Source organism: Triturus cristatus, chromosome 7 (assembly GCF_964204655.1).
Source record: "Triturus cristatus chromosome 7, aTriCri1.1, whole genome shotgun sequence".
Lineage (NCBI taxonomy): Eukaryota > Metazoa > Chordata > Amphibia > Caudata > Salamandridae > Triturus > Triturus cristatus.
In genome coordinates this window covers 429,045,190-429,060,402 of record NC_140590.1, presented here as the reverse complement: position 1 = coordinate 429,060,402, position 15,213 = coordinate 429,045,190, and the positions used below count along the sequence as shown (strand labels likewise).

The window sequence follows — 15,213 nt, the reverse complement described above, 5'->3', positions numbered from 1 at the left end:
TAAGATTTATTTTTAACAACGAGATAAAAACAGTAATTTTTAAGCAAAGTATATTGAGCTGTGGAGGCCCATTCCTGCACTGCGGATCCAGTTACAACATCAACACAAAGCGCATACTTGCTAAGCAAAGGGAATTCTCTCAGATTTGATCTATCCCTCTCTCCCTCTCTCGCCTTCAGACCATCCTTAAAGTTTGTCTGACTGTAATGCGGGAAGGAAAGTCGAGTGCCACGACTGTGCCTTGTACAGCAGGGAATATTTTCAAAAACAACATACCCAATTCTGGAACGAGAAGATCAGCTGATTGTGATTGCTAGAAGTCCAAGTGCATAGCTTTCCATAAAAGTGCCTGCCTGCTAGTGCCGCGACGTTCCATTTGCCGTGCAAGCTTCTTTCAGATTGGAAAGCAGCCAAGCAGAGAGAGAGAGGGAGAAAGAAACAAAAACACAGGAGACCCCCACATGTGTGGAGTGTTTCCTCTGGACTGTGGCAGGTACGGCCAAAATAAAATAAAACCCTTCTGTTTCAGCGTAACCCTTTCCTAGTGCACCTTTAACTACCTCGGGGTCAATGTTTGCCAGAAGTTCTTTCATGCCCCCCCTCCTTCTTCATCGCAGCGGCGTGCGGTGACTCCTACTGTATAAGGAAAGCTGCACAACACAGCAAGGCACGCCGAGGGAACACATCTGCGGGAGCACTGCGGTTACTGCCAGCTCTTTCTACCATGCATAGTATTATTTAATCGTTTACAAGTAGGGTAAATTATCTACAGTGTCTGAATCTAATTAAGGTCTTGGAGGTACAGGGCACGCCTTCATTATGCCGTTGGATCATTCAGCTCAACAGTAGGGCTCTGTAGTGATGGCTGAGCAGGCTGCATCTTTCTCTCCTGCCTGTTTGATGTGCCCATCTAAGGAAGTCAGGCAGGACAAGGAGTGATTGTGGTATTGCAAGCAATTTGCTTCTCCTTGTACCTTTTATGTTCTTAAAGCCATCAGACAAGTGCTCCCTGGCACGACCACGTGCCAATCCGCGATGCGTTTGTCTGTTTGATGTTTACTTGGTACATGTTATTGCGTGATTGATGAGACATGGGAGAACGATGGGCCAGTTAAAATGTCTCTCTCCTGTCCACGTGCAAGCATTTTTTATTTTTCATTTTATATAGCAAGGCTAAGGCCCATAGGCATCACATCCCTTTACAATAAAGCAGAAGTTGTCAATAACAGATAGAAAATATACATGTACATTTAAGGTGGAGAGAACACCAGGTTAAGCTCCCCATGAGGTAGATTGCTTCATACATATTCATTGTAAAACATAGCAATGACAAGCAGGTGGTACAGGACCACAAGACGAACATCAGGCGCTTGTGCTGATCGAGGTTGGTCTGCACTTGGGGTAGCATTAGGGAGTGAGAGCGGCTTTGGCCAGGTGACGTTCAAAAAGAAGAGCTTTGAGGTCTCTTTTGACTGTGACATGGCATGGGGTCAGACGGAGGCTCTGCAGGAAAGAATTCCATAACTTGTTGGCGCTTCTGGAGAAGGATTAGTTCATTTTGCGTTCATGCTTGAAGGTTTGGGTCAGAGCAGGAGCAATTTAGCTTTTCATGAGTGTAGTCTGTTGGCTGCGATTTTTAGTTTCGCTGAGAGGTACAAGGGTAAATAGGAGTGCAGTGCCTTATGAGTGATGCAGGCAGTTTTAAATAGAGCTCTTGCTTCTATGGGAAGCCACTGAAGGGAGTGTAGAATGGGGGAGATGTGGTCAAATGTCTTCTGTCTTGTCTTGAAGTAAGCTGCTGCATGTAGAACTGCTCTGAGAGGACCAAGGAGCCAGAAAGGAGTGAAATTCGGTACCTTGGTGGCAGAAAGGAATGCAATTCTGTAGTTGAGTCTGAAGAGAACAAGTGTTTGGACAACAGATGTAGGTCATGTGATGATATAAGGTTCCTAATACCCCAAAGAAGCCTTATCTGGAAAAAGGCACTCTTAGACATGGTGTAGATATGGTTATGGAGATTTATACATCTGTCGAGGGGGAGTCCCACATATTTGGCATTCTGAATGATGGAAGGGCGGCCGTCCATGTCTAGTAGGTGACCCATCCAGTCATGGATCAGTAAGGTACCTTTTTGTGGAGTGATTGAACAAATTGTGTTTTCTCTGGGTTTAGTTTGAGGTGGTTGTTATTCATTCAAATTTGAATTTTATTCAGAGAGTTGGATAAGTGGGGGCAGTCTTCTGGGCATGAGACCTTCAATAGATTTGGGTGACATCGGCGTATAGGTGAAAGAGGATTGATGAGTTCCTGAGGATTGTGTAGAGGGGTTCGAGATAGAGTTTGAAAATGGTTGGGGAGATAATTGAACCTTGTGGGAGATTTGTTGAAGACCTGAGAACTTATTTGAAACCATGGCTTTCATTATTATATGAATATTTGTTTTCTTTCATTTCTAAGTCTCTATAAGAATCCCCACATCAGCTAACACATGCACACCCAAACACGCAGACACAAAGCACAGAATTAGAATAATTCACACACACAGATGGAGATGCACCTGTGAACATACAGAAACACACACCCAGACACACATCTCTCAAACCACGTTGCCACATTCTCCTTGTGACACATTTTACACTAAGGTAAACATTCATACAAACTTATATTTGTGATGTGACAACGTCTTCCATTTTATGTGTCAGATGTGCCATTTGGCTGAGACAGGCAGATTGTGTGTGTGATAAAAAGAGAGAATTTGGGGAAGTAATTTATTCCCTTCTTTTTGCAATTTGGATATCTTGGTTACTAGTGAATACTCATATGTGGAGTTTGGTGGAGTCATCTTGAGTAGACTGTTGCGGCGACATTACTACGTATCACTTTCAATCGACCATGTCAACGATCTTTGCCAGAAATAGGGTTATTAATTTGGGAGTGTCATACTTCCAGCAACTTAATAAACACAAGCTAGACAGTACACAACACAATTCCATAAGGATTTCTGCTTAACAACTGGGGCAGTATTATCAAAAGTGCCAAGGGGTTGCAACACGTGTTGAAAAGTGGATTATTATTAGTGGTAAATATATATCTACCACTGGCAAAAAGGCCACTATGACAGTCTAAGGATCAGTAAATTATTCCCATGCTCAACCCTTGGTAACTTGACTGCAAGGAGGCAGGCTTAACTTCAGAGACAGGTATGTAAAGCATTTAAACACACCAATTCAGTAAATAATGAAGACACAACACACAATAAAAGTCAAACATCAATTTATAAAAATAGGAAATATTTTTGTCTTTAAAATGACACCAAAACGAAAAAAATCCAATGTAGGTAACAGTAGGTATGAATTACAAAAAATTAGCACTATGTAGCCCGTAGAAACCGATGGCGCCTATTGAGACATCTGGTCACGCTAGACCGGTACAAAGTAAATGTTTCAGGCAGACCGGGATTGAGCCCTGCATGGCTACTCCTCACGGTAGGCCTCGGTCAAAGTTCTTGCCTTCTGACTTAGAAATTTTCTGGAGTTTTATCCGCTGGAGTCCTCAAAGCTTTCCACCTGTCCTGATTCGGTGAGTGTTCGCTGGTTTGCCTTTCGACAAGCTCCCGGTCAAACAATAGAAGTCAGACCTCTTGAGCTTTCCAGCAGGACGAACCAAGGATCCGGGCTGGTACGCGGTTGAAAGTGGGCAGCTTGACTTTCGCGGTTGGGGCCGGTCAAGTCTGTTACCTTCGGACTTAGAAAAATGTATGGAACTTTTTCTCCCGGGGTCTCTCGATGCTCTTCACCAGGCTGGATTTGGTGAGGGTTTGCCGGCTTGGCTTTCGACCAACATCCAAACTCTGAAAATCGGACCTCTAGAGCTTTTTGGTGGGACGAACCTGGAGGGGAGGCCAGCTCGCAGTTGAGGGTCGCCAGCTGGATGGTCAGGTCGAGTCGGTCCACTTATGAAGCTTATTTCCAAAGTTGCTCCAAACTTCTGGAACTTCTTCTTGAAGTTCCTCTGAGGGTCCCATAGTTTCCAAAACTTACTCCAAGGGTCTGGACGCTTCAAGATGGTCCTTGAAAGTTTGGGACTTCAGTTCCCACAATCCACTTGGATAAAAGCCTTACAAATCCCCTGGAAGCACTGCATGCTGGGGATTCTTGGTGGTGATGATCCAGGTGAGCTCTGTTATGTTAATGGGAGACTTGTATAGCGCACGGCTAATCCAAGGAGTGTCCCGGCGCTTTCTGACCCATTACTGATAAAAGGAGAAAAGACAACAGAAACATAACAGAATTACTGATTAAAAAGCCAGGTTTTCAAGGCCTTTCTAAAGGCAAACAGGTTGGGAATGCGGCGGAGATCAACAGGAAGGGAGTTCCATAGTTTGGGGGCGAGATATTTAAAGGAACGTCCACCTATTCTGACTTTCCTAATGGGAGGCACCATTGCCAATGCCAAGACTTTCCGACCAGAGAGATCTGGTGGGTTTGTAGAAAGAAAGCCGTTTCTGAATGTAGGAGGCCCCCACCAAATGGAGTGCCTTATGGGCCAGTGTAAGAGCTTTGAATGTGATTCGCTTCTTGATCGGAAGCCAGTGAAGGGAGGAAAGCAACTCAGATGATCTGGCTTGCCGGGGTAGGCCGAAGATGGCTCTTGCCGCAGAATTATGTACAACCTGGAGTTTGTGCAAGAGATAATCCGGCAAACCCAGGTAGAGGACATTTGAATAATCAAGCCTGGAACAAATCAGAGCTTGTACTGTCAGCTTCCTGTGGGCTAAAGGGAGCAAAGGAAGGAATTTACGCATCATTTTTAGCAGACCAAAACAGGTACCCGTGAGACCTGTGATCTGTGTTTTCAAAGCCAGGGTGTTATCGATTTTGACCCCAAGGTTTTTAGCGACCAAAGAGGAAGAGGAAGGGGGGGACATGCAAACCGGCCACCATTCCTGCCAGGGCGGTTCTGCCTGACAGCCGAAGAAGAGCACCTCGGATTTATCAGGGTTGCACTTGAGGCTGCTCCGCTGAAACCAGTTGAAGACAGCCCCAAGGCAACCACGGATGCTCTCCCCGTCGAACTCCATGCCCTTCTTGCAGGTGAAGAGGAGCTGGGTGTCGTCAGCGTATGATATGATCTGGGCACCCATCGACTCCACCAGTACCGCCAATGGAGTCATGAAGATGTTAAAAAGGGTCGGGCTCAGCACCGACCCTTGTGGGACTCCGACATCCATAGGCGGCACCTCGGCGGAGTGCGGGGGGGCCCAGACCACTTGTCGACGACCCGCTAGGTAAGATCTCAGCCAGCTCAACACCGTCCCTCTGAGACCGATCTCGTGAAGTCTTCTCAAGAGGGCCTCATGCGGGACGGTGTCGAAGGCCGCCGACAGATCCAACATCACCAGCATTGCTCTTCCACCTGTGTCGAGGACTTCCTTAATGGCTTCATTAACTTCCAAAAGAGCGGTCTCAGTGCTCAAGTTGGAGCGGAAGCCAGATTGGGTGGAGTGGAGTAACCCATGGTCTTCAAGGAAGGAAGAAAGCACAGAGTGGACGTGCTTCTCGACGATCTTAGCCAAACTGGGCAGGAGAGAAATGGGCCTATAGTTAGCATGTATCTCTGGGTCAAGGCCTGGTTTTTTTAGAAGGGGAACGACCATTGCCTTCTTCCAGGCTGGCGGAACAATGCCGCAGGACAAAGATAGGTTCAAAACAGGAGAAATTAAGGAATTCAGAGTCTTGGCAGTCCTGGCTAAAAAGCTCGCCGGGCACGGGTCAAGCGGAGAGCCAGATTTAATCCTGAGTAAAAGATCCAGAGAATTAGATTCCAATAAAGGAGGAAACTCCGATAGAATGGGGCAGGAATCAGAAGGTAAAGTCGTCAGATTGGAGTCATGAAATGATGCATTTGGGGCAGCTGGTGGAAAAGATTCTTGAATCAATTTGATTTTCGTATTAAAGAAGATGGCCAGCTCCTTTACCCAAGATTCGGAGAACTTATGCTGGACTATGCTAGATTTGGGAGAGATAAACTCTTTGACAATGGTAAAAATTTCTTTACTGGAATTTGACGCAGACTCAATTCTATTTGCAAAATAGTTCTTTTTGGCCTCAAGAATGTCAGAGTGGTAAGATTTAATAGATAGTTTATAGGCAGACTTAGCTTCTTGGTCATATTGCTTCCGCCAGAGTCTTTCGGCTAACTTACAGTTACGCCGTGCCAGAGCAAGTGACTTAGAGAACCAAGGAGCCGAACTGCGCTTGACAGATGAAGAGGGGGTAGAAAGAGGAGCAAGATCATCAAGCCTTTCAACTAACCATTCCTGGAAAGTTTCAAGGTCCCTCTCCAGATGGCCGGATAGGATACAGGGATATTCGTGAAGCGCTTGAGCAAGATTCTCAGGGGTAATTTGATGCAAAGGTCTTCTGGGGTGCCTAAGGTGGTCTGAGGTAATATAAGATGTTTTACTTCTGCCCTGAATTAAAAAACTAATCAAAGACTGGTCAGACCAGAGAACAGGGGTGGGATGGGACATAATAAGGGGAAAGGTGGAGAACACTTGGTCAAGCGTGTGACCCTTATCATGAGTCGCACTTGAGATGTAAGGAGTTAGACCAAGAGGAACAGTGATGTCCTTGATTTTGACCGCTTCACTGTCCAACTCAACGTCCATATGGATGTTAAAGTCCCCTAACATTATGCAGTTTTCCACCTTCAAGCAAAGAGCAGTGATAGCAGATTGAAGGTCATCGAAGAAGGAACGCCGCAGACCCGGAGGTCTGTAGACAAGAAGCCCAGAAAAAGATTGATGCGGGGAGAGTGCAATGGAAAAGGCGAGGGATTCACAGCCAGAAATAGGCAGAGATGGAATAATTGTGCAGGCAAAAGATCTTAGAACTGCAAGTGCAACACCACCACCTTTACCCACTGTCCTATCCTGTCTGTAAACAATATAATCTGGCGGAAAGGCTGCCGCGATGTCAGGATTAGACGACTCGCAGAGCCATGTTTCTGTGAGCAAGAGACAGAGTGGATTCTCAGAGGTAAGTAGCTCAAAGATGTCCAAAGCGTGCCTATGTAATGAACGGGTGTTAAGCAATAAGCACTTAAACTGTTTAGGAGGGAGTGGACGGGAACCCTCAGAAGCCCGGTATATGTTGGGATACCATCCACAACCTGGACAGCAGCATTTACCTTTGAATTGGCCAGGAAAGACATACCGACAGGTAGCGGTATTAAGGTTAAATGAGAGTAGATCCGCTGCAGAGTAAGTAAGCCTATGGCCAGAGCCTGCCGCCACGCCGTCCGCTGCCGTGTCGCGGACGGGCGCAGACGGGCAGGACTCTGGCACGACTCCGGCGCAGGTCCGGCGCGTCCGCTGGTCGCGTCCGCTGCGCGGAGCCATCACTGTCTGTTTTTATAATGCTATCAATGGCCTCCCCAACCCAACCCGACCCAAGATGGCCGCCAAAACCGGCGCCCTGTGCTCTCAGCCGAGAGCGAGCCCCGGAGCAGCAGGGACGGGTAAGAATGGATTCTGGGTGCAGCTGGGCGCTGGGGGATCTCAACACACCTCTAGGATCAGGTGTGGAGAATGACAGATGGCGAGTACAAACGCTGTTAAAAACAGATTAAAATAAAGGGAAAGACAGAAGACCTCCCGGCTTCCGCCTCAGGAGGGAAAAGGTGCATCCGGTGTCAGATTTGCCGATTACCTGCACCTGGCGCCTTTTATAATGCTATCAATGGCCTCCCCAACCCAACCCGACCCAAGATGGCCGCCAAAACCGGCGCCCGGTGCTCTCAGCCGAGAGCGAGCCCCGGAGCAGCAGGGACGGGTAAGAATGGATTCTGGGTGCAGCTGGGCGCTGGGGGATCTCAACACACCTCTAGGATCAGGTGTGGAGAATGACAGATGGCGAGTACAAACGCTGTTAAAAACAGATTAAAATAAAGGGAAAGACAGAAGACCTCCCGGCTTCCGCCTCAGGAGGGAAAAGGTGCGTCCGGTGTCAGAGTTAACCTGTAGCTTGCAGCGAGTCCACTCTTTAGTCTTTTTGAAGCAGGTTTTTTCGCCAGGGCTGTAGTTCCAGATTGTGCAGCGGGCACAGGCAGTCAGAGTGCAGGGCCTGGTTGGTGCAAATCAAACTTCCAGCATGGACCCTTCATCTTATTCTTGTTTCAAACAGCAGACCTGAGAGGCTCTTCCCCTCTCAAATACTTACTCAGTGTTCACTGGAGTCATACAGGAGGGCACTCCTGCACAATGAGGGGCAGGGCAACACCCCAGAGCATGACCATTACCTCCAGAGTGTGGAACAATGGTCTCCCAGAAAGCACTGTTCATCCAAAATAAAACATGGCTGAAGTCTCAGCAAAGATCCAGGAGCTAGCTAAACCAACCTCCAGGATGGTTCATCTCCCTCGTCTCCCCCCCGGCATCTTTACATTCCTTCCTTAAGCCTGCCATCTGGCTGGGTTCATAGGAGAGGGGTGTAGATGGACCTGGCTTCTTCTGCCTGTCCCCTTCTTCCTTTGAAGCTCATGGTTAACAACCCCTCCCCCTTGCTCTGACATTCCTGTGCAGCAGAACCCTCTCTCCCAGATTGCTCCTCACCCCAGTGATGGAGCAAAGTTTCGTAATAAAAGAGACTTGCGCAGACGCAATCCTCTCAAATAACCTGTAACACTATAATCAACCTGTTTTGTGAGTTTTAATATCGTATTAAACATGACATACAGTATCCAGGGGAAGCTTTCCTATGTGTATTACTAACATGTAACGCGAGTGTCTTAATATGGCCGCCAAAATGCGGGAACTTCATTGCGCATGCGTCTACTGCACCTACATAGTATGACGTATTCTGTCGCTTGGTGGGAAAGTTTTGCAGCTGCGCAATAGCTTTAAATATGGCCGCTTGAAACTCACACATTAATGCATATGCTTGAACTAAAACTCGTAAGTTCTACTAAACACTAATGTGAAAGATTCTAAATAAGTAACTGGGGATAGAGTACAGATAACTGGTATACAGTGAAATCATTTATTGTCACATTCTAACGTGTCTTTTTCTGACTTTATTATTAGATCACGTTTGGGCCTTGAAGGGTGACTGAAAATCCCTACCCACTTGATGTTCCTGCAGGTGCACAAGAACCTGCTGAAAACCCTGTGACAAAAATAATAACAATCGGTTCTGTCGGGTAAAGAATATTTCTTAAAGCACTAAACCATCATTGGTTTATTTGTAGAAGGATTAATCAAAATTGACACACATAGAGACCATAAAAAGTATTCAAAGAAGTTTTATGAATTGCATCATCTATGAATACCCACGTTCAATGGCTGTCAAGGATTCAGAGTGAATTATACTTGTGACAAAGTGACATATAGTGCTCAGTGCTGTGGTGAAAAGTGCGTAATATATACAAAGTGACTTATGGAGGTATTGATAATTTACAAAAGGCCAGAAAAACAAATATTTGAAACAGTCTGCAGACAGATTGAGTAAGTCTTTATGCAGAGTCTTTTCAACTGGTCCACAGAAAAAATTTCGACGTTTCAACCCAGGGTAGCATTACTAGCTAGTCAATGCGGGTCTTCATCAGGACAGGAAGACAGCCTAAGGGAGCCCGATGTGGCTCATGGGGCAGGGTAGAAAGATACTCGTGCAGGAGCAACAGTATCCTGTACTACGTGGATGTAATTCAAACGAGAATTCCGGTAATGGGATATGATCTCTTCCCAAAATGGTCAATCGACTCCAAGTGCAGCTAATGAAAATTGGATGGGGTTCAGGACTGTTTCATCAGATCAAAATAATCCCACTGAGGTTCCACAAAGGGGATGGATTTCTTCCCATATCGGAAATCCCAAAGCGACTAGGGGGTTGGATGGGGCTCAGGCAACCGTCCTGTGTCCTCAGATCAAGTGAATCACACTGAGGTCCTTCAAAATGGGCCCGGAAGAACGATTACTTCAGGTCAGGGAGAGGGCAGGCAAGCGTCCTGTCTCTTCAAATTCTGACTACCCTTCAAATCCTGTGACAGCACCACTTGAAACACAGCCAAGGCCACATTGGCCGAAGACGCCTGGGAAAAAAACCCTGAACCAGACGAAAGCAACAATTTTGAATAAAATGTATAAACTCAAATTGATCATAATGAAAAATGCAGGTGGGAATAAAGCTATGGGAATGTAAATTAAGGGGCAGAAACATAGAACAAAAGTCCACAGTAAAATATTACTTTTTATATGGTGTGATGAACTCCCCTCCTCGCCCTGACCAATCAGAATAAGGGAAAACACAGAATTTGCAATATTGGGGGGAGGTACATGAATATAGAATAGTATAATTGAGGTAAGTTAGCTAGAGACTTTGTCAGACTTGTCAGATCCACCATTCCGACTCGTCACCGACCCAACGTGTATGCTGCTATTCTGTCTGAGACGCTGTCTCAGACCCTGCTGTTGCCAGAAACTCTGCTCGAGAAATTGAGATACTGATCGCTAATCTAATCATCTAGAGGGAATTTCGGAATAGGGACACCTGAAGAGAGGAGTATCGGAGAGGGGTGCAACGCTGGCGTTGCACTTAGAAGAGGTCACCTTCGCAGATCTGAATCTGTCCAAATCCTCTGTCTGCATCCTGTCCTGGCAGATTCTATCAGGCTTATCTTCAAAGAGGTGGGTTCACCTATCACCTTAGGTAAATATAAAACTGAGAAGACTGTCATTGTACCTGCTCTCTCTCTGTCTCTCTGTCTCTCTGTCTCTCTCTCTCTCTCTCTCTCTCTCTTCTCCTTTCCAGGTACCGTCTTCATTGATCATTATTTTGACTATGATTATTTTGACTTTAATTTTGCCTCTTACAATAATGTGTTTAACGCTGTGATTGATTTTGACTTACAAAAGTATTAATTTAAATAAAGGTTTCCAAAACTTTCTGAGGTTGTGGTTATTTCGAGTATAAGATAAATGTAATTTTCTACCTTAAACTATCTCAGAAATCTAATTCATCGAGAAAGGAATTATTAAGGAGTTAAGAGAGGTAAGACTTGGTAAAGGTGAAATTAAATTGAAGGTAAAACTCAAAAATTGATATTAGCGTGGTTTTCTAGCTCATTTGTGTGAATGGATTGGGCCCAGGTGAGTATTAGGTATGTGTGTGTTTAACCCACGCTGGTGACCCGCGCTCTATCAGTTTTACTTTGATAGCAGAGGATGGTTAGGTTCTAGTTAGTTAGGTCGAAAATATTGTGGATTGAAATATTTTGATTTATGCATTAACAACCACTATTCGTTAAATGTTATGTTTCATGTTGTCTAGAAATTCCCGGGAATATTGAATAGTAGGTGGCGAATGGAAGCCATACCGCAGTGAGGTTACTTGTCTGGATCAGGAAAGTGCCGAAAGTTACGCAGGACTAGAAGCACTTGATTTAGGGATTATTTTCTTTTGTATAAAAGTGAGAGTAATTGACAGCAAAGGAGTCCGCTTGTGAAACTTTGGTCTTATATCACCTAGAAAGGGTAATACTAAAGGAGTAGCAGGTTCTCTGATGCTTGTGCGAAGAGTGAAGAGTAAGCGGAAAGTTTTACTCGTAGTGTATGAAGAGTAAGCAGAAGGGTTTTACTCGTAGTGTGTGAAGAGAAAGCAGAAAAGGTTTGCTTGCAGTTAAAAGTTGACTATTCTTTGAATTTAGAAGATTAGACACAGTAGCAAATGTTTCTATGTTGTTGATTAATGAAAATTATATGTAAAATCGTGAGAAAAATTAGTTTTCATATTACCTTGCAAAGGAGGGGTCAATTGCGGGTGCTGCACTGACGTCACAGAGGGCTGCGCTAGGATTGGTTGAAACAGCGGGCGTGTGACTGTCGTGAAGAATTGTAAAGGAGGGTTCAGTAGTGAGGAGTGATACTGATGTCATAGAGAGCCCCACTAGTATTGGCTAAACACATAGCAAAACAGAATCAGATTGGTGAGAAGGAAAAGAAGCTGTGCTGGTATTGGTCAGTTGTTAAAGTAAAAGCGAACATTTGATTAGCTGAAAATAAAAGCCATAATTGATAGTGGGTCTTACATGTGGAGACGCGATCCTACATTAATAGGGAATCGCCCAGACAGAAAGTATTTAGGTTTTGCCTACGAACAGTACATAAAAGGAAGTTCACGAAAAATATATGGAGAGAAAAGAAAAAAGTCATTTATACAGAGAATTAAGAATTATTTTAAAAAGGATAAACCCTTTAAGACTAGAGAGGGAATTCTCATTTCTCCTCCGAAAATTCCTGGATCTTATTTGATGGTAGAAAGAGGATATCATACTTGTGTATGGATAGAAAATTGGATAAAATATACAAAAGATGATGGAATATTGGCGTTCCCAGGGAACGGGACATTTAATGGAAGAATTTTGCATAACTTACGCACTAGAATGAATTAGTTGGAGCCAAGACCCAGATTAACTCAGTATGAAGCCCTAGAAGAATGGTTAACTGAGGCATTTGAGCGAGATAGACTTAGAAGTGACAGAATTTTGAGCAGATAGTATCCAAAGTTTCCACGTGAAACTCGAGATAAGCAGATGAAACAGTGGAGACAGGCCATGTTAACTGAAGGGTTATATCCTGTATTGGTGACAGTAGAACAAACAGGAGGCAAGTGCACAGAAAAGAAAAAGCATTTAACGTTAACTGCTTGCGGGGAATAAGAAGATTATTTTTTAGAAGATATTTTAATGAAAAATCCTCCGCCTTATTAAGAAAGACCTAATAGAAATACCCCGAGTGCTCCGATTTTTAGACATACCCTTAGTACCACAAATACTACATGAAAGAATCGTGGACAGGGTACTTCAGGGAAAAGAAATGGAAGTGATAAATAAGAATAGAGATGAATTAATACAAAAGATAACGCAGTTAAACGCACACCCCGAAGCTCTGACTATACCAGTGACTATAGGTCCTGTTGTCCCACTGTACGGGGATGAAGCAAACTGTCCTAAAACACTTGTCATGACAACACCTATTATGGAGCCAAGAAAAGAGACGTTAGTAATTGATGACCAAGCTAGTGATTGCGAGCCTGTAATTTCATTAATGGACTTACTGATAAGAGGGCAAATAAATGACACACCCAGAAATTGTTAAAAATAAGTACGAATCGAGACAGCCACTGGATCGAGAAATGCCACAATTGTAACCCCAAAAGAAATAGAAAGATGGGCACAAGAAATAGAGAAACCAAATTCACCACCGGAAATATTAGACATATTCAAGTTGAAAGTTGAATTAGAAGAAATGATAGCTGGGAATGTAGGACCAGATAGGTTAAATACCTATAATGAAGAAGAATTGCTATTCATTTACAGAAGCATAACACGAAACACAAAAAAGTTCATGAAAAATTGGTAAATTTGGCCTCTGAAATGGGAATAGAAATAGGGCGATCCAAAGTATTTCAAAAACCTTATAGAGCAGAATTTTCTGATAAGGATTTAGAAAATATGAATGTGTCAGGAAGAAAATTACAGGTTAAAGAATTAATGACGATATTGCAGAAATGGGGAGATTTGGACAGGTGGAGAGTTCGGTGGTCGAAGAAGAAAGAGGAAGCCCAGGCAAATCGGGTCACATCCGAATATTTAGTAAAAGAAACAGAAAAGACAGAAAAGTTGTACCCAATGAGAGAGGTTCCAGGAGGAGGATATGTACATGTCCCATGGACCCGACAGGATATATTATCATTTACAAATGATTTCCCAAAGTTGAGAGAAAAACCAGTGGAATGGTACAGGCAAGTTGAAAGGTTTGTGAAGGTATCGAAAGTTTTATTGAAAGATTTAGATGGTCTCTTTGATATAGTGGTGCCTGCTGATTTGTGGACTGAATGTAAAATTACCGTTGATTGGCCTAATGATGAGTACCCGAGAAACGAGAAAACAGGAGCTCCCTCAGAGGAAGTCAGGAAGAAATATAACCAAGTAATAACTTTCTTAAAGGGTAAAAGTCCCTCAAAGGAAACAGATTGGATAAAAATAGAAAGAACAACTCAGGAAAAAGATGAGTCTGTATATGCGTATTATGAGCGCCTCCTACGGGTGTTCAAACAGTATAGTGGATTTGAGAGTATTGGGGCAAGGATATGACGCATTTTGTGTATCGATTTGTGTCTGGGTTAAGAAAAGAAATACCTGAAATGATTAAGCAGCATAATTTGTGCTGGCAAGCAAAGACAATAGACGAGATTATGAAATATGTGAAATATTGTGGAGATGAAATTGACAATAGACGAAAGAATTTAGAAGAAAAAGTGATGTGAGCTCAAGTGATATTGGCAGAACAGCAAGAACTCAGTTACAAAATCAGGCAGCAAATGCAGGAAGAGGGCAAGGTCAAGGGGAAAATAATGGGGATAAACCGAAAGGACGGTTAAGTAGGGAAGAGGCCAAAAAGAGTTTTCCCTGTCATGGGTGCGGAAAATTGGGGCATTGAAAGAACAAGTGTAAAAGCATACAAAATAATAATGGCCCGAATCAAAATTTAAACCCACAGATGCAGAATGAGGTGCTAATGAATCAACCCCAGCAGGTTGTAAACCTACAGAGTCAATTGCCACCTGCTCCTTTGCCAAATTTTGTGAGTCAAGCCAAGTGCGGACACAGGATTTAAAAAATGAAGTGGTGAGAAAAATTATGTAACATCGCAATTTATTTTGCAGGATACATATTTTGGAGATCAAGATCAATGGCGGTGCCTGAGAGGGGGGAAGAGGAGTGCGTACTTGGCGCATCCTTACCGGTAGATCAGTCAGGTCCGTACAATGAAGGAAAGGTAGCAGGAAATGACATTACCTTTTTGTTGGACACTGGTGCTACCCGGTCTACTGTGAGAACAGCAGACATCCCAAACCTACCCCTCTCGGGAGAAGCGATCCAAGTAGTGGGTGTTTCTAATAAACAAATTAGGACCCCTATTACAAAATCAATGGAAGTGTGTATTGGAAACTTTGAAGAAATGCACAAATTTGTAGTGTGCGATTCTAGTCCTGTAAATTTATTGGGAAGAGACTTGTTATGCAAAATGAATTGCACCAAATTTTGCACACCGGACGGTGTTGCCACTCAGACCCCTGATGAAGATGGACTATATACAATTATGTTAGCCAAGCAAGGAACAGGGGTAGATGAATTATATTCAGTAATGACCAA

General features: G+C 44.0%; 1 protein-coding gene across 2 annotated transcripts in view; it reads right to left on the bottom strand.

Moving 5' to 3' along the window:
• The window catches only part of LOC146809872 (myosin heavy chain, skeletal muscle-like), an 880,636-nt gene that overhangs the window by 629,047 nt on the left and 236,376 nt on the right, over positions 1-15,213 (bottom strand). The gene's annotated exons all lie outside the window — the stretch shown is intronic.